The following is a 19,791-nucleotide window of genomic DNA, read 5'->3' as shown; positions in this document are numbered from 1 at the left end:
AAAAAATTCCACCAAAATACCCGTGTGACTTGGAATAATAGGCCGTGAAAAGTAGGATATGCGCCGAAATGGCTGCGATCTGCTGGCCGATGTGAATGTGTGATGTATTGTGTAAAAAGTAAAAAATTCCATCTCACACGGCATAAATAGATCCATGCGCCTTGAGTCCGAGTCTGGAGATACGCGCGCGATATAAGACTTCATATAACAACCAAAGATCAGTTTGTTTCACTCTGAGAGAGAGAGAGAGAGAGAGAGAGAGAGAGAGAGAGAGAGAGAGAGAGAGAGAGAGAGAGAGAGACAGAGACAGAGACAGAGACAGAGAGACAGACAGACAGAGACAGACAGAGAGACAGAGAGAGAGAGAGAGAGAGAGAGAGAGAGAGAGAGAGACACACACACACAGAGACAGAGAGAGAGACAGAGACAGAGAGGGACAGAGAGACAGAGAGGGTATTTACGCGCACGTTCGAGAGCTGCTTTAATTGTCACAATGCTGCTGTTTTAATTGTAATGTTGGATTTGGCCTACTTCTGTATGAAACTCACGTTCGACCGCTTTTTCTGTTTACCGATTTTCCTTCTCGTGTAAACTGATGTTTAGATCTATAGTAGTGGAGTGGGCTGGGGGTGGAGTGTGTGGGGGTAAGGGGGGGGGGTGATTGGATGGGGGAGAAGAAGCATGACTTGACTCATTGACGGCCTCAATGAGTTTTTTGTTCTTTCTCTTTATGTGTTAAAGCTCCTGCTAGGGCGCGTTGAATTCATGGCATTGTCAGTGTGCGCCCGTTCAGTACGTGTGTGTGTGTGTGTACGTGCAAGCTGTTCTGTCTTGACCACACGCTACTATATGATCTTGACTTCATTGTGGCGGCGCAAGTACGCATCCTATTCAGTCCGTAAAGTCTGACGGAACATGTGATTGTGTTCCCACTCTCAGCCTTTTGAACAATGGCAGAACTATCTTTGTTCTTTACACGTAGTGCACACAGCTTTGTCACTCCGTTTCTCTGTCTTTGTCTGACTGTCTGTCTGTCTGAACCGCTCAAACACGGTATATGCGCGTGCGCGCGCGCACACACACACACACACATCGTGTCACAAACACACATACACACAAACACACACACACACACACACACACACGCACGCGCGCACGCACAGTACACACTTCTCCCTCATCATCGCGTGCTGTGTCAGATCAATTTCACGCCAGTTTGCTGTCAGTCATGACGCGGCGTGCGGTTCATGCAGTAGGCTTTGTATAGGCCTATGTCAGTTTCACTGCCTTACTTTTTTTTTTGGTTGAAAGCGGACAAACACTCAAGTCCTTAAAGCTGTGGTCTATTTATGACTTTCCGGGGCTACGAGGTTGAAAAATAGGGATACAATCATGTACAGAATTCTGTACAGCAAACGCTACCCGAAACCCCACCTATACGGCGTGTATGACCTTGAGAGCTTCAGTCAACGCTTGAATTTTGCAGTGGTAACATCCGGTTTGCTCTCTCAGAGCTGAGCATATTTGTCGAGAAGGATCGAGCAGAAAAAATAAACGACTTGGCAGGGATTCGAACTCAAGGCCTCGGGGCCTCAAAATGTCGGGGCCGATGTCTTAACCGCTAGGCCACTTCACTAGTGTTTTCAAAGATAAAAAAAATGATAATTTTATATCATTCTACGCTTGAATTACCATTCATGCGTTGCAAAATTGTAAAAATTGCTTTCAAAATTTGCCTTTATTTGCAAACATGTTTCACGGAATCGCAGTACATGTTTACACCGTCATGCTACACGACATTCGCGCCATGCAAATAGCTGCGATATCTCTATTTACAACATGCAAGAAAAATGACAAGAACAGTAATTGAATCTCTCTAAAACTCTGTGCAGTTGAAAACAGACAACTAAGAAATATTTATACATGTATTCACTTCTGAACAATGGGCGGATATAGATATAAATCATGCTGCTTCAAGAATAACATAACATGAATTCATATCAATGTTTTTCCTTCTTTTTCTCGATTGGCGCAGTAGCCTAGTGGTTAGGACATGAGACACGAAGTCTCGAGGTCGAGAGTTCGAATCTTCGCCGGGGCGTTTATTTTTTCCCCTTGATCTCTCTTGAAGATAATAATATGATCAGTCTTGAGAGAGCAAACCGGATGTTATCCCTGCAAAATTCAAGCGTTGACTGAAGCTCTCAAGGTCATACACGCCGTATAGGTGGGGTTTCGGGTAGTGTTTGCTGTACAGAATTCTGTACATGATTGTATCCCTATTTTTCAACCTCGTAGCCCCGGAAAGTCATAAATAGACCACAGCTTTAATGGCTTAAAACCGTAGGACTTTTAATATTAATTCTAAGTCACTGCCTTACATATATACATGTGTTTTTCTCCTTGACTTGGGATTGTCGGTTGATTATGTTTTCCGCCGCATGCTGTGTCCCGCATGCAGCAAAACCGTTTATGACGTGATGCTGCTGCAAGGCCGACAGGTGTTGCTGCATATGCTGCATACTGTGTTGCATGATCATCATCCCTGCTGCGCTGTGTCGTCTCGGTGTTAAACCGAACTGCACGTGCACATGTTTTGAATGATGCACTCCTCGGTTTTCATCGCCCGTCTGAGACGCGAGTGTTCATCAGCTCGGCAAACCACAGGAGCTTGTATCAAATCGCCGGTCGATCATTATTTACAGTCCACTACTACGACATACTACTAAGTACTATATACTACATAGTACTTAGTAGTATGTCGTAGTAGTGGACTGTAAATAATGATCGACCGGCGATTTGATACAAGCTCCTGTGCGGCAAACTATGTCTGTTTCTCCTTTGTTCATTTTAATCAGAGAGTGTCGAGTACACCGCTAGCTGTGTGCGGTCCTCCACTGTCTCTGTGTTCACGGTGACAAGTATCGCTGACTGAGCGTGACACACCTCCATCAGCCTTAACTTACTGGTTTAAACAATGTTTTATTAAATCAAACATGGTACAACAATACAACGATAAACAATAGGGACACGAACTCAAGCGAACGCTTATATTACGCGCCCTACGTAGTTACAAATTAACAAAAATATGATGTCGGACAAACAGTCATTACTTATAAACTATGGAACTATCTAGGTCAACAGCATAGTTGAAGCAAACCAAAAAGAACAGGAAAAAGCTAGCAGGGGGGAGGGTGGAGGTGGGACGAAAGAATGGTAGGTACATATGAAAAACAAGAGGCGAAGCCATCAAGGCTCACGTAAGAAATCGACAAACAGTAACACAAACTCAATCACTCCGTCACACACACACACACACACACACACACACACACACACACACACACACACACACACACACACACACACACACACACAGAAAGAGCATAGGTGAAACTGTGCAAGAAAGCGAGACACTAGATCTAGATCTGTCTGTCTGCATGTAGCCTACTTACAGGGACACGACTGCCAACTAGTCTCGGCCCGCTCAAAATAATAATGACCGAGACTTTCAGTACTTCCTTCGCGTGACGTCTAACCCTCTTACGTCATAATGTGACGTCAATGTAATGTGACGTCTTCAAATGTTAGAGTTTCTACCACAGACATACACACGCACGCACGCACATACGCACGCACGCACGCACGCACGCACAGACAGACAAAGTTACGATCGCATAGGCTACACTTACGTGAGCCAATGAAGGTGGTTAGCGCATACAAAAAGAATATACATCGTACATGTAAACTGTAATCCAGTGGCAAATAACTTACTGGTGTTCACCTGTGTGTCGCTGTCCAACAACTACCGGTTTAACAAGTTTAATGACTTGTCCCCGATAGCCTAGTCCAGATTATTGATACATACATGTCCCTTCCAAGTAGATGAGGTTTCCTTGGAAATCCGTCGTCATTACTTCAATCAGTGTTGACGCAGTGAAACTTCAATCAATCAATCAATCAATCACTCACTCAATCAAACAACCAACCAACCAACCATCCAATCTACCAATCAATCAATCAACCAACCAACCAACAACCAACCAACCAATCAATCAATCAATCAATCAATCAATCAACCAATCAATCAATCAATCAATCAATCAATCAACCAATCAATCAATCAACCAATCAACCAACCAATCAACCAATCAATCAATCAATCAATCAATCAATCAATCAGAATTTCATTTCAGACTTTTTGTGTGTGCAAAAATAAACTTCCGTTGTAGGTAACATTGCACATTGGCAGTCAATAACAAGACACCACACCCATGGCCTTAATCAAATTTCGTAGCGGAAACTCGAGCAGAAACACGTAATTTCTAAACGGCGGTGAAAGGTTTAAAGACGCCGCCTAAGGGCAGTATCGACAGTGAGACCACAGACAGTTAATCACTCTGCGTTGTTGAAGCAACTGCCGAAGGAGGAAGACACATGTGGTAGTCACGATTGGAGATTTGGGAGTCTTGACCCTCTTGACTCCTTAGCGATTCCCCCTGTTTCTTGAACTTGTGTCTGGATCTTTGTGCTATCCCCCCCCCCCCCCCTCCCCTTGTCCTAGTCTCCTAGTCTCCTCGACCTCTTACTTAACACACAGAAGCAGACACACGGACACACAGACACATATAATGCAGACACAGAGAGACGCAGAGAGACAGAGACGCACGCACGCACGCACATTCGCACACTGGCACACACACACTGACACACACACACGCACACACACTGACAGACAGACAGACACCCACCCACACCCACACACACATATACACACACACACTGTGACATACCACCGATTGTTCTTCACCCCTGTCCTTCAGCCGCCCCCCCCCCCCCCCCCCCTCCGTTTCTTCTTCATCATCGATCACCTTTATCCCTGTACATCATGCAGCTCAAGTTCTCATGATTGCCGATGTAGCACTTCGTCAACCCCCCCCCCCCCCCCACACACACACACACACACACCCGCGGCCCATCGCCGTTGTAATGTAACCCCAATATGAACCCGACCGCAGATGTTTCTTCGAGTCAGAACTGATGCCTTTGTCAGTCTAAGACTAAGAGTCTCGATCGCCCGGCCTTGGCAGTTCTGGGGTAGTTTGATAAGGTTTGTTCTCGTGTTTTTACATTTAGTCAAGTTTTGACTAAATGTTTTAACGTAGAGGGGGGAATCGAGACGAAAGTGTGGTGTATGTGTGTGTGTGTGTGTGTGTGTGTCTGTCTGTCTGTGCGTGTGTGTGTGTAGAGCGATTCAGACTAAACTACTGGACCGATCTTTATGAAATTTTACATGAGAGTTCCTGGGAATGATATCCCCGGATGTGTTTTTCATTTTTTCGATAAATGTCTTTGATGACGTCATATCCGGCTTTTTGTAAAAGTTGAGGCGGTTCTGTCACAACCTCATTTTTTAATCAAATTGATTGAAATTTTGGCCAAGCAATCTTTGACGAAGGCCGGACTTCGGTATTGCATTTCAGCTTGGTGGCTTAAAACGATCCAAATTAACGTTCATCTTATTCTTTATCATGTTCTGATTCCAAAAAACATATAAATATGTTATATTTGGATTAAAAACAAGTTCTGAAAATTAAAAATATAAAAATTATGATCAAAATTAAATTTCCGAAATCGATTTAAAAACAATTTCATCTTATTCCTTGTCGGTTCCTGATTCCAAATACATAGATATGATATGTTTGGATTAAAAACACGCTCAGAAAGTTAAAACGAAGAGCGGTACAGTAATTAAAGCGTGCTATGAAGCACAGCGCAACTCCTACCGCGCCAAACAGACTCGTCACTTTCACTGCCTTTTGCACCAGCGGGGGACTTACGTTCAGTTTCATTCTGTGAGTTCCACAGCTTGACTAAATGTAGTAATTTCGCCTTACGCGACTTGTTTACATTTTTTCGCCAGTCCGGCCCTGTGCGAAACTATTTCTTCGATCATCTCTGCGCTGAGTCGGTCACACTTTTGCTCAACCCTGCCAACAATCTCAAACCGTAACAGCACAGAATATCGTCCATACCGGCAACCAATTATTAGGGGAAGGGCTCCTAATATGGACCACTGTGTGTTTCATGCTGAGAACTGGCTTGTTTTCTTGCAAAGAAGTTTCATTTTGTGTTTGGTAGTCCTGGTCTCTTATGTTTAAGCGTTAGGCCTAATTAGAGCGAATTAGCGTTGATAGACATTTAGCGGAAATGAAATACAGAAAAAGTCACAAGTTGTCCATATTGGGAGCCTGGGCGCCTAATATGGACCAGTGAAGCGGCCTTCACGAATCACTGTAAAAAGCCCCCTATATTTCAAAATAACATGATACAACTTAGTGTACAAGTCAGCCTAATTAAAATATGGTCTAGATTTATCTTTTTCGGTTTGATGAGAGCATTATTTGAAGCACACCAGGAAACTAAAGAAGCTTATCAAAAACAGAGTGAAAATAAGTGAAATTATCAACTTCCACGAAAAGAAGACTTTTTGTTGCATTTTTTTTAAATCTGGAGGGCTAGTTATAGGTTATTTCCAGCAAGCTTCTTAATGAATTAATGAAAATAGCCTTTAGCTTTTATTTTCTTCGATTTGTTGAAGGTGGTTCATATTAGGGGACTCGCACATACTTTGAGATTTTGCTATTATTTTTGTTTGCAGTAGAAACTCGGGGACGGTTTTAGCTGTCATATATAGCAATTTTTGTGTGATAAAAGCTTTGGCTGTGGACAGAAACGAGTCCGATTTAGGCGGCAAATTTAGAGTGAACGCTGCCAAAAGTGAAAAAAAGAGAAAAAGCCTAACGGTTTTGAGATTTCTGAGTCTGCAACTATTTTGACATGTGCAAGTTATCCAGAGAAGGTGAATACAGCGAATACAACTTTTTTGAGCGCTCTAGCGCCGTTAGTTTGTCAGAACAGAAGGTGGTCCATATTAGGAGCCGGTCCATATTAGGAGCCATTCCCCTACCATGTCCCAAATAGCATTGTATCTCGTTGGTTAAACACATCACAATCTTACAACCACCACAACGAAGACCAAACATCAAAAACAAAATTTACATTGTATTTGTAACACCCTCTTCATGACGCTTTCATCAAAACGATCACAAGAACATGCACCATGCGCCTTGCTCTTAAAGTTGCATAACCTACAACCCATGACCGCCAAACCGTCTCCTCTCTCTAACAGCAAAACTAGTGTGAAACATAAGTAATCAATTTATCCACTTGACTATTATTCACAACAGGGACCTATCACTCTTCTTTGTATGTGTTTATGCCTACGGATTTTCAAATACTCTGCAACACATGTAACCCAAATTCAACATGTGCCCGCACAATACCGCTTCTTTTATGAACACATTGCTTCGGTCATGTTGATTTTAATCAACCAATTTTCTTGTTGTACTTGTGCCACACAGACTATGTCTGCTTGCATCCATTGTCCCCCTTGTATCCACAAAAAAATCCGGCTTTCGGTCCCACTGGCCCACAAGGACATGTTGTGAGAGACAGGTCACTTTGTTTCTTGCGTACAGCTGACACCTACCTGAAATACTCACTGAACTATGAGCCTGAGTGCACGAGGTCTGGTTTAATTTCTGAAGTGTTGCGTTCGTAAGGCTTCCGTCATCTTTACTCTTCTTCGAATCCCAAAGTCATTCAGTCACGTACTGTTCTGCCATTTCTCTGTTTGTCCGGTTTGAAGCTGAACGGTAGTCAAGTTCGTCGTTTTCAGTCTGACCCCAGCACGGTACTCGCAGATGTGAAAGTCATTTCAGTGAAGGCTTCCGTGTTTTCTCCGGACTCCACGTGAAAGGTAGCGCCTTCTTCCCCCTCCCATCCCGTCCACTCCCAAATCTCGCTCTAGTTCAGTCCCAGTACTGATTCGATGTTTTCTTTTCTATTAACAGTCTGTATGTTTTCTCCCATCCTTCGTCTATTCTTTCCCACGCCAATTGATTCTTTCCTCAACAACCTACCCCCCCCCCCCCCAAAAAAAAAAAAAAAAAAAAAAAAAAGAAGGAAATTACAACATTTAGTCAAGCTGTCGAACTAACAGAATGAAACTGAACTCACTGTATTTTTACTGCAAGAGCATATACTCGTAGCATCATCGTCAGTCCACCGCTCGATGCAAAGGCAGTGAAATTGACAAGAACGGGGTAGTAGTTGCGCTGAAAAGGATAGCACGCTTTTATTTATCTCTATTCTTTTAAACTTTTTGAGCGTGTTTTTGAGTCACTTGAGAAAAAGTGACTCTATGTAATCGGTCAGTGTTAGTCTGTCCGGCCGGCCGTCCGTAGACACCACCTTAACGTTGGACTTTTCTCGGAAACTATCAAAGCGATCGGGCTCATATTTTGTTTAGTCGTGACCTCCAATGACCTCTACACTTTAACGATGGTTTCGTTGACCTTTGACCTTTTTCAAGGTCACAGGTCAGCGTCAAAGGAAAAATTAGACATTTTATATCTTTGACAAAGTTCATCGGATGTGATTGAAACTTTGTAGGATTATTCTTTACATCAAAGTATTTACATCTGTAGCCTTTTACGAACGTTATCAGAAAAACAAGGGAGATAACTAGCCTTTTCTGTTCGGCAACACACAACTTAACGTTGGGCTTTTCTCGGAAACTATAAAAGTGACCGGGCTCAAATTTTATGTGAACGTGACTCATTGTGTTGTGAATAGCAATTTCTTCCTGTCCATCTGATGCCTCATATAATATTCAGAACTGCGAAAGTGACTCGATCGAGCGTTTGCTCTTCTTGTTAATCCAAACATATCACATCTATATGTTTTTGGAATCAGGAACCCACAAGGAATAAGATGAAAGTGTTTTTAATTGATTTGGACAATTTTATTTTAATAATAATTTTTATATTTTTAATTTTCAGAGCTTGTTTTTAATCCGAATATAACATATTTATATGTTTTTGGAATCAGGAAATGATGAAGAATAAGTTGAACGTAAATTTAGATCGTTTTGTAAAAACATGGTTTTTTTTTTACAATTTTCAGATTTTTAATGACCAAAGTTATTAATTAATTTTTAAGCCTCCATGCTGAAATGCAATACCGAAGTCCGGCCTTCGTCGAAGATTGCTTGGCCAAAATTTCAATCAATTTGATTGAAAAATGAGGGTGTGACAGTGCCGCCTCAATTTTTACAAAAAGCCGGATATGACGTCATCAAAGGTATTTATCGAAAAAAAAGAAAACAACGTCCGGGGATATCATTCCCAGGAACTCTCATGTCAAATTTCATAAAGATCGGTCCAGTAGTTTGGTCTGAATCGCTCTACACACACACACACGCACAGACAGACAGACAGACAGACAGACAGACACACACACACACACACATACGTGTCTGAGGGGGGGATCTCTGGACATTAGCCGCAAAGAAAAATGTGTTATATCTGGACTTGTTTATTGCTAAAGCTACAGAAACGGAGTGCGAGTATAAACATGTGTCGGACTTTAAGAATACTTTTTGAGAATTTTTTTTTTTAAAACACTCATTATTGAAAGTTACACACCCAAAAATAGAGATTCTGAAACACGTGTTATATCTGGACATCCGCCACCTAAAAGTGAATGATAGCCGGACATAATTATGACCGGAAAGCTGTAAATACTATCAACTTTATCAAAATAGCGTTACATATGCGTGGTAGTACAAAAAAGCTACCAGTAATCCAGAATTATTAAAAAAAAAAATAGGAGGTGGGGGGGGGGGGGGTAATTTTTTTTTTTTTTTTTTTTTTTTGCGCATGAAAAGACTTAAGGCCATATTCTCGTTACAAAACCGGGGGGGGGGGGTATTTTTTTTTTTTTTTTTTTTTTTTTTTTTGCGCATGAAAAGACTTTAGGCCGGATTTTCGTTACAAAACCAAAGCTTAGTTTAAAAAAAAAAAAAAAAAAAAATTTTAAATAAAAAAAAAAAAAAAATTTAACCTAATAAGAATGTTTGTTAGCATGAATTAAGGTCGTGTCGCAATTTTTCAACCAAGACAAAAATTTTTATTTAGAAAATTATATTCGGAATAATTTTCAATCTTTTTTTTTTTTTTTTTTTTGCGCATGAAAAGACTTTAGGCCGGATTTTCGTTACAAAACCAAAGCTTAGTTTAAAAAAAAAAAAAAAAAAATTTTAAATAAAAAAAAAAAAAAAAATTTTTAAATAAAAAAAAATAAACAAAATTTAACCTAATAAGAATGTTTGTTAGCATGAATTAAGGTCGTGTCGCAATTTTTCAACCAAGACAAAAATTTTTATTTAGAAAATTATATTCGGAATAATTTTCAATCTTTTAAATTTGTGTGTGTTAAAATTAAATGGCGGGATGGGGTGTTGGTAACCAAACCAACACTTTATTTCGCAAAGCTAGCGTGCGCAGCTAGAGATCGTATTCTTTGATTTTGAATTTTTGTTTGTTTGTTTGCTTAACGCCCAGCCGACCACGAAGGGCCATATCAGGGCGGTGCTGCTTTGACATATAACGTGCGCCACACACAAGACAGAAGTCGCAGCACAGGCTTCATGTCTCACCCAGTCACATTATTCTGACACCGGACCAACCAGTCCTAGCACTAACCCCATAATGCCAGACGCCAGGCGGAGCAGCCACTAGATTGCCAATTTTAAAGTCTTAGGTATGACCCGGCCGGGGTTCGAACCCACGACCTCCCGATCACGGGGCGGACGCCTTACTTCATTGTCTGTTTGATATGAGGATCGATACTTGATCTTTTTATCGTGCTTTAAAAGATTCAAGGATTGTTTGCGTTTGCTTGATCACACTAAACGGACTGGGTGGCCGAGTGGTAACGCACTTGCGCTCGGAAGCAAGAGGTTGCGAGTTCGACCCTGGGTCAGGGCGTTAGCAATTTTCTCCCCCCTTTCCTAACCTAGGTGGTGGGTTCAAGTGCTAGTCTTTCGGATGAGACGAAAAACCGAGGTCCCTTCGTGTACACTACATTGGGGTGTGCACGTTAAAGATCCCACGATTGTCAAAAGGGTCTTTCCTGGCAAAATTGCATAGGCATAGATAACAAAATTGTCCACCAAAATACCCGTGTGACTTGGAATAATAGGCCGTAAAAAGTAGGATATGCGCCGAAATGGCTGCGATCTGCTGGTCGATGTGAATGCGTGATGTATTGTGTAAAAAATTCTATCTCACACGGCATAAATAGATCCCTGCGCCTCGAGTCAGAGTCTGGAGATACGCGCGCGATATAAGACTTGAATCATATAACTAAGAACACGAGAGACTAAAAACACGAACACGCTATATTCCAACATCGGACGACTACCATTCGTGAATAACTTGATGGTTGAAAATGCAGATCTGCTAATATGCACTGCCATTACTTGTTTAAGACATGCACGGATCATATCACAAACGTGTGCTACTCCCTATAACTGAAACGTTAAAGCACCCTCACAAAAACACACTAGTAATTAATATCACAGTGGGAAGTATCCTCTTGAGCTTATACTTTAAAACGCTATTTAGCTTTGGTTCCTCAATGTTTGTTTGATGTTTGTTTGTTTTCAGGAGGGGGGGAGAGAGAGAGAGAGAGAGAGAGAGAGAGAGAGAGAGAGAGAGAGAGAGAGAGAGAGAGAGAGAGAGAGAGAGAGAGAGAGCATGAGTAACCATTGAATGCCATTTTCAGGTGTCATTTTTTCTTACTTGTTAATGTTTTGATTTCAAGGGAAATTGTGTTTTGATTTCAAGGGAAATTGTTTTTGATGGTTACAAAATATAATGATTACACTTACTGGCGAATGACACAACGTGTCCTGTTCCCTGCCACACACAGTCTTCAGTTCTTTGTCACTCATAGTGTTGAATTTACTGTCACAAACACACTCACAGCCACAGTCACACACCCTCACTTGGCGAAAACAGACTTTCTTTCTTTATTTGGTGTTTAACGTCGTTTTCAACCACGAAGGTTATATCGCGACGGGGAAAGGGGGGGAGATGGGATAGAGCCACTTGTCAATTGTTTCTTGTTCACAAAAGCACTAATCAAAAATTTGCTCCAGGGGCTTGCAACGTAGTACAATATATTACCTTACTGGGAGAATGCAAGTTTCCAGTAAAAAGGACTTAACATTTCTTACATACTGCTTGACTAAAATCTTTACAAAAATTGACTATATTCTATACAAGAAACACTTAACAAGGGTAAAAGGAGAAACAGAATCCGTTAGTCGCCTCTTACCACATGCTGGGGAGCATCGGGTAAATTCTTTCTCGTCCCAACCAATATGGGACTCCCCCTAACCCGCGGGGGTAGCGAAAACAAACACAATTCTCAAGAATCAAGTAAGCAACATATATTTTGCAAACCATAATCTGTACTGAGGTTCAATGGGAACCACATTTTTAGAGCAAAAGTTTAAAACAACACAAGAAGACTTAAAAATGTTTTCCTACTGGACAGAGCAAATACACGTAACAATGCTGCGGGTCCATACAAAAGTCATGATCAATGGGAGTTATCCACAACCCAGACAATCTCATACAAAGGACAGCTGTCATGACATCTGTCAGTGCAGACGTCCACATATTTACACCAAAAAGAAACAAGGTAAACCAGAAAACAAGAAGAGCAAACGCTCGATCGAGTCACTTTCGCAGTTCTGAATATTATATGAGGCATCAGATGGACAGGAAGAAATTGCTATTCACAACACAATGAGTCACGTTCACATAAAATTTGAGCCCGGTCACTTTTATAGTTTCCGAGAAAAGCCCATATGTTAAGTTGTGTGTTGCCGAACAGAAAAGGCTAGTTATCTCCCTTGTTTTTCTGATAACGTTCGTAAAAGGCTACAGATGTAAATACTTTGATGTAAAGAATAATCCTACAAAGTTTCAATCACATCCGATGAACTTTGTCAAAGATATAAAATGTCTAATTTTTCCTTTGACGCTGACCTGTGACCTTGAAAAAGGTCAAAGGTCAACGAAACCATCGTTAAAGTGTAGAGGTCATTGGAGGTCACGACTAAACAAAATATGAGCCCGATCGCTTTGATAGTTTCCGAGAAAAGATATAAAATGTCTAATTTTTCCTTTGACGCTGACCTGTGACCTTGAAAAAGGTCAAAGGTCAACGAAACCATCGTTAAAGTGTAGAGGTCATTGGAGGTCACGACTAAACAAAATATGAGCCCGATCGCTTTGATAGTTTCCGAGAAAAGTCCAACGTTAAGGTGGTGTCTACGGACGGCCGGCCAGACGGCCGGCCGGACAGACTAACACTGACCGATTACATAGAGTCACTTTTTCTCAAGTGACTCAAAAATCATGAAACATAATCAAGTGATACTGTAATCCGAATCAATTTTCACTTCAAAATTTGTGTCATACCAAATGTTTAGAGCAAAAGTTTAAAACAACACAAGAGATTTGAAAAGGTTTTCCAACTGCATGGGTGGGAGCAAAAAATCTGTGCTTTACGAAAAAAAAAAGTGTATGACCGGGGGGCTTGTAACCACTTTGCTTGTCGACAAAAATATTTCTTTTAACTTCCCTCAAAGTATTAAACAATGGCGACTGCACGTGAGAGGGAACAATAAAGAGACCAAAAAGCAATGTACTCACGTTAAAATGACGAACACGGAACAAATAACAGGGACGTTTCGACCTAAGGGTCTTCTTCAGGCACAAAAACACAAAAGTACACACACAAAAAAGAAGAAGAAAGACGATAGAACAAATAAAGAGGAGAACAACTGACAAAAGAACTGCACTGCACAAACCAAAGTGCAGTTTTCCCTCAAAGTGACAGGAAACTGCGGGAAATGGAATTAAGGGCAGACCGGGTAGGCAAAATGAGTTATTTTTGGTCTCATACACCTTTTTGGGGTTGTTGCATTTTTCACACCTTTGAACATCCTGGAATGCATTCAATAATCTGCTTTTGTCATTTTAGACATGTATTCATGTAAATAAAACCATTTTCAAACCGATGTTTTGTTGTTTTTGTCTGTGTTTTATCAAAAAAATCGAAAAAATGGTCAACTTTGGATACTCCGTGCTGGTAAATGTGCGCACATGACATGACCCTTCGCTGTTCAAACTGTGTGGAAATTTCCGTTCTTCAAGATGACGTCATCACCGTTGGGGAATTTCCGTTGACATAGGCACAAAGAGAGAGAATCCGTTCCAACCGAAACCCCGGAATTAATATATGCAAATATATGTAGGTCAAAGGCATTTGGCGCAAGCGCAGTAGACAACTTATCAGTCCCCCGGTGTCAACAAATCCATGACGTTTTCACCGATTCAGCAGCATTTTTCAAAGTTTTGAGCTGCGGAGAACAACCCTAACATTGGAAATGTTCGGCATAGTGGCAAGAAATATCAGAGAAAGATGAACCAGCAGCAGCGAACAGTAGAAGGAAGTAACAACACTCCGAAATGAAACAACATGATCGTATTTGAGCAGACGACATTCTAAGATTCTTGACTCGACGAGGTGGGTTTTGCTTCTTTCTCTTTTCGATCTTGTTTGTTTGACAACGTGATTTATTGCACATCGTTATGTTGTTGTTGTTGTAAGAATGTGTTAGGGTTTGCAGGTAAATGATAAACAGTTTGTGTCTGAAGTATTTTGCGGGTTTCTTGATCCAATTTACTGACCATGCCGCCGCCGCACACCCCCCCCCCCCCCCCCCCACCCCCCTCCCTCCCTCGATCATCTCTGTGATATCGTCTTCACAACCCCTATTTTATTGTTCTTCGCTGGCCAGTCCTTGAGAGCTTACTATGGTGTAACATGTCATCAGTATTCTTTGTCTGGGGTCAAACTGAGAAGCAGCATCTGAGCGATGTACGACTGACACAGTTTCTGTTTCTGGTCATTGACCGTAGGAAAATAAGTACCCTACTAGAGAGCGTTCTCTAATTCTAAAGGATTGGTTTACACCAGCATGGCTGACCAACCTATCATTGACAGCAATATTGTTGTCAAATCTTTTCCATTAACTAAGGAATAAAAAAAATAGATCCAATTTACTTCACCAAAGAAAAAAAAAGAGTTAAACTAAAGGACTGGGGATGCAACTCATGAATCAAAAGCATAAAGATCACCTGCAAACAGTGCTAGGTTTAGGAAATCTGAAAATGTATACACACACACAGAATACACACACACACACACACACACACAAAACAGACAACAGACAAGAAACAAGCAAATACATAGCAAGTGTGATGAAATAAATTAATTTTAAAAGAAAAATATGAAAAGAAAGAAAGAAAGAAAGAAAATAATTCAGCTAGTTTCAGTATTAGTTCCTGTGTGTATGTGATTGTGTGGTTACTCAAATCCCATAGTAAACTTGACATGTACATTTTGTGATAGGGGCCAATTAATGAATGTCTTTTGTGTGTGTGTGTGTGTGTGTGTTCGTCAACCGACATATGTGGGTACGAGCCGCTGAGGTGGTTGTAAGAAAACCCGCCTGGTTCAGTGGTTGGGGGCTGATTGGGATTTCTGATTTACCAGCCTAGCCAAAAAGTTGAGGTACACCCCATGTAACATGGTCATTTGCAAAATAAAGTACAAGCACTTGTTGACGTTTATATTGAGTCTTAAAATTTGCAGCTTATTAATATTACAAACAAAAACCATGGACAGTTGTATCAAATATTAAATCAGTGTTTGTGTATTTATTAGGTTGGAGCAAGGGGAGAGCCAGTCCTCCTGTGGTGGCAGCGAGGAGAAAGATTGACCTGATGGAAAAGTTTGCTAAACCGGAACTACCCTCTTCCACAGCAGAAACATCAGCTTTGCCATCTTCTGACCAACCATAAGAAGATACAGATACTTTGCCATCTTCTGACCCATCACAAGCAGATATGGATACTGGTACTGTGCAACGTCACTCCGCTGACATGTGTTGGGCTTTTGTCAACATTGATCAGCTCAATCTATTGCTGAAAGGTTTATATCCTGTACTGAATGCTTGTCTGATAGCAGTCTGATTATGAAAGAAGGTGATGCATCAGCCCAAGGATTTGCACAGGCCCTGCATCTGGAGTGCATATGAGTGTCCATTCAAGTCTGCAGTTGTTTACTCTTCTCCCGGTGTTTGCAACGCTTCGGGTGGTAAAGTTGCATTTTAAATAATCCGCGTATGACCAAGTTGGTACATGGAAAGGGACATTCAGCTTTACAGAAATTTGCTGCAGTGTTAGGATTGAGCACAGAAATACTGTAATTAAAATGTTGCAACTTTTGAATGGCTTGATAGCTTTGTTCCATTTGTGTATATATAATTATGTAATGTTGTTGATGATTTGTGAAGCATCATTTCTATGCAATGGAATAAGAAATCAGTGCATCCGTTGGGTTTTTATGAGTCTGACAGTTTGGTTCTGATCAATATTTTCATATCAGCACAAACACAGATAATTGACTTTTTTAATGTTTTCATATAATTTTTTTTTAAATCAAAAAAATCTGATAATTTGATTATCAAATCATTTCCCCTTCATAGTTAAAGTGTTATTCTGGTTAAAAAAAAAAAACCACCCCATTAATTCAAGCTCTACTGTGGTACTAGTTTACCGGGGTACTAGTGAGACTCTTTTACATGCTGTTTTCTCTACATGTAATTTGAGACAAAATGTGGTAATTAAAATGTTGTAACTTTTGAATGGCAAGATGGATTTGTTCCAATTTTGTATATGTTGTTTATGATTTGTGAAGCACCATTTCTGTGCATGGAATAAGAATACAGTGGATTCCTTGTGTTTTTATGAGTCCGACAGTTTCGTTTTGATTCATATCTGCACTAACATAGATGAGTTTTCAAATGATTTTTTAAAAAAAGTCTGGATAATTTGATCGTCAAATCATTTCCCCATCATAGTAAAGTGGTTATTCTTATAAAAACATATCAATTCAGGCTGCACTGTGCTACTAGTTTGAGGTACTGGTTGGAATCTTTCAAATGCTGTTTTCTCTGAATGTAATTTTCAGACAAACATCTGTAATTAAAATGTTGCAACTTTTGAATGGCTTGATGGATTTGTTTCATTTTTGTTTATGTTGTTTATGATTTGTAAAGCGTCAGTTTTGTGTATGGAATAAGAGTTAAGTGCATTGGTTGGGTTTTTATGAGTCTGACAGTTTGGTTCTGATTCATGTTTTCATATCGGTACAAACAAAGATGGCTGTTTTCATATGATGTATATAAAAAAAATCCTGATAATTTGATTGTCAAATCCTTTTCCCTACATAGTAAAGTGGTCATTCTGATAAAAACATATGAATTCAGGGTGCACTGTGCTACTGGTTTTTTTATGTACTGGTTCAAATCTTTAAAATGCTGTTTTCTCTGAATGTAATTTTCAGACAAAACGCTACAATTAAAATGTTGCAACTTTTGAAAGGCTTGATGGATTTGTTCAGTTTTTGTATATGTTGTTTATGAGTTGTACAGCATCAGTTCTGTGTATGGAATAAGAGTTCAGTGCATTGGTTGGGTTTTTATGAGTCTGACAGTTAGGATTTCATGTATTTTTCTTATCAAAACTGAACCGGTAACTGAAAATGCTAAATTAAAATAATATATTGCTTAGAAATGCTTTTCGATACACAGAATTATTAAACACACACATATTGCTGCAAAGAAGAAAAATTGGATCAAAACATGCACTGGTTCACAAACTGCAACATTTTAAAAAAAGCACATTTTATAACGTTTTTCTCACATTTTGGTGAATAAAACCCCCAAAAATTGCTTTTCACTCAAAATTTAAAATGGTTTCCCTTAATTAGGTTATTCTGCTTGCAAAAATCAAACAAGCAGCAAGCTGTTTCCAAAATAAAAAAAAAAAGTGCTTGCCTACCCTGTCCCCCCTTAATATTACAGTAGGAAGTAACAGTTAAATTTAGTACATGTGCTTCATGTGTTCTTTTCATTTGCCACTTTATCTTTAATTTGGGTCCAGGATCTCCCTTCCAGTGTTTGGCTGCCTGCAATGCCCAACAAAATTTGTTTCTTTCCTGGAAGCTTTCCTCCCAAAATGGAAGCTTGAAAAAGCTTCCTCACGGCCTTCTCTTCTTCTCTCGAGAACTTGCTGTAGTTCCCTGAAACAGAAATTGACAGCTGTTCCTCAAAATGCCTTTGTTGTACATGCTAAAGACTACAAAAAATGAGCACCCAAAAAATCACACCTTCCATGGAGACAATAACGTACAAAATACAAAATAAAAAACAATACTGACAAAAATACATAATTCCCAGGCCTTCAAAGTGAGAGGAAAAGAAAAAAAACAGAATGATACAGCTAACGGGCGGGGATATAGCTCAGTTGGTAGCGCGCTGGATTTGTATTCAGTTGGCCGCTGTCAGCGTGAGTTCGATCTCAGGTTCGGCGGAAATTTATTTCACAGAGTCAACTTTGTGTGCAGACTCTCTTCGGTGTCCGAACCTCCCCCCGTGTACACTACATTGGGTGTGCACGTTAAAGATCCCACGATTGACAAAAGGGTCTTTCCTGGCAAAATTGCTTAGGCACAGTTAATAATTGTCTACCTATACCCGTGTGACTTGGAATAATAGGCCGTGAAAGGTAAATATGCGCCGAAATGGCTGCAATCTACTGGCCGTATAAAATTTCATCTCACACGGCATCACTGCAGAGCGCCTAGAACTGTACCCACGGAATATGCGCGATATAAGACTCATTGATTGATTGAACAGAGCTAACCATATCTAAAACATAGCTAAACGACTCCCAACATGAAAAAATGGTTATTTTGAGTCCCCGGCCCCCTTCAGTGAATCTGGATCACATTTTGTAAAACCGCAACAAACATTATTGAGTTTTTGGAGCGCTGTGGCAACTTTAAAACTTTTAATTTGACCCCTACCTAATGTTTTAATGACTGCCAGATTACCTAACGACTTCTGAATCACACACACATTGAAAGCATTGACAAGGTTTTTGATGATGATTAAATGTTATAATTAGCTCATTAATATAAATTTGGAAGCAAGCAAAGCTCGCTGTCCACTATTTCTTGCTGGAGGGCATAGAAAGGTAAAACAAGAAGGGCAAAGCCCATACGACTCACATGCTTTACACATTTTTCCTACCAAAATACATGTGACCTTGACCCAAGGTCAAGGTCATCCAAGGTCATGCAACACAAAGCTGTTAATTCAAGACATAGGAAGTACAATGGTGCTTATTGGCTCTTTCTACCATGAGATATGGTCACTTTTAGTGGTTCACTACCTTATTTTGGTCACATTTCATAAGGGTCAAAGTGACCTTGACCTTGATCATATGTGACCAAATGTGTCTCATGAAGAAAGCATAACATGTGCCCCACATAATTTTTAAGTTTGAAACAGTTATCTTCCATAGTTCAGGGTCAAGGTCACTTCAAAATATGTATACAATCCAACTTTGAAGAGCTCCTGTGACCTTGACCTTGAAGCAAGGTAAACCAAACTGGTATCAAAAGATGGGGCTTACTTTGCCCTATATATCATATATAGGTGAGGTATTCAATCTCAAAAACTTCAGAGAAAATGGGAAAAATGTGAAAAATAGCTGTTTTTTAGGCAACATTTATGGCCCCTGCGACCTTGACCTTGAAGCAAGGTCAAGATGCTATGTATGTTTTTTGGGGCCTTGTCATCATACACCATCTTGCCAAATTTGGTACTGATAGACTGAATAGTGTCCAAGAAATATCCAACGTTAAAGTTTTCCGGACGGACGGTCGTCC

General features: G+C 40.3%; 1 protein-coding gene across 1 annotated transcript in view; it reads left to right on the top strand.

Annotated features, from left to right (window-relative positions):
* Positions 1 to 19,791, top strand: part of LOC138982539 (5'-AMP-activated protein kinase subunit gamma-2-like) — a gene marked incomplete in the record, with an annotated part of 298,415 nt that overhangs the window by 2,386 nt on the left and 276,238 nt on the right.

The sequence above is a fragment of the Littorina saxatilis genome, linkage group LG12, assembly GCF_037325665.1.
Source record: "Littorina saxatilis isolate snail1 linkage group LG12, US_GU_Lsax_2.0, whole genome shotgun sequence".
Taxonomy (NCBI): domain Eukaryota; kingdom Metazoa; phylum Mollusca; class Gastropoda; order Littorinimorpha; family Littorinidae; genus Littorina; species Littorina saxatilis.
The sequence above is the reverse complement of the archived record's forward strand: the minus strand, read 5'-3'. Positions and strand labels throughout refer to the sequence as shown.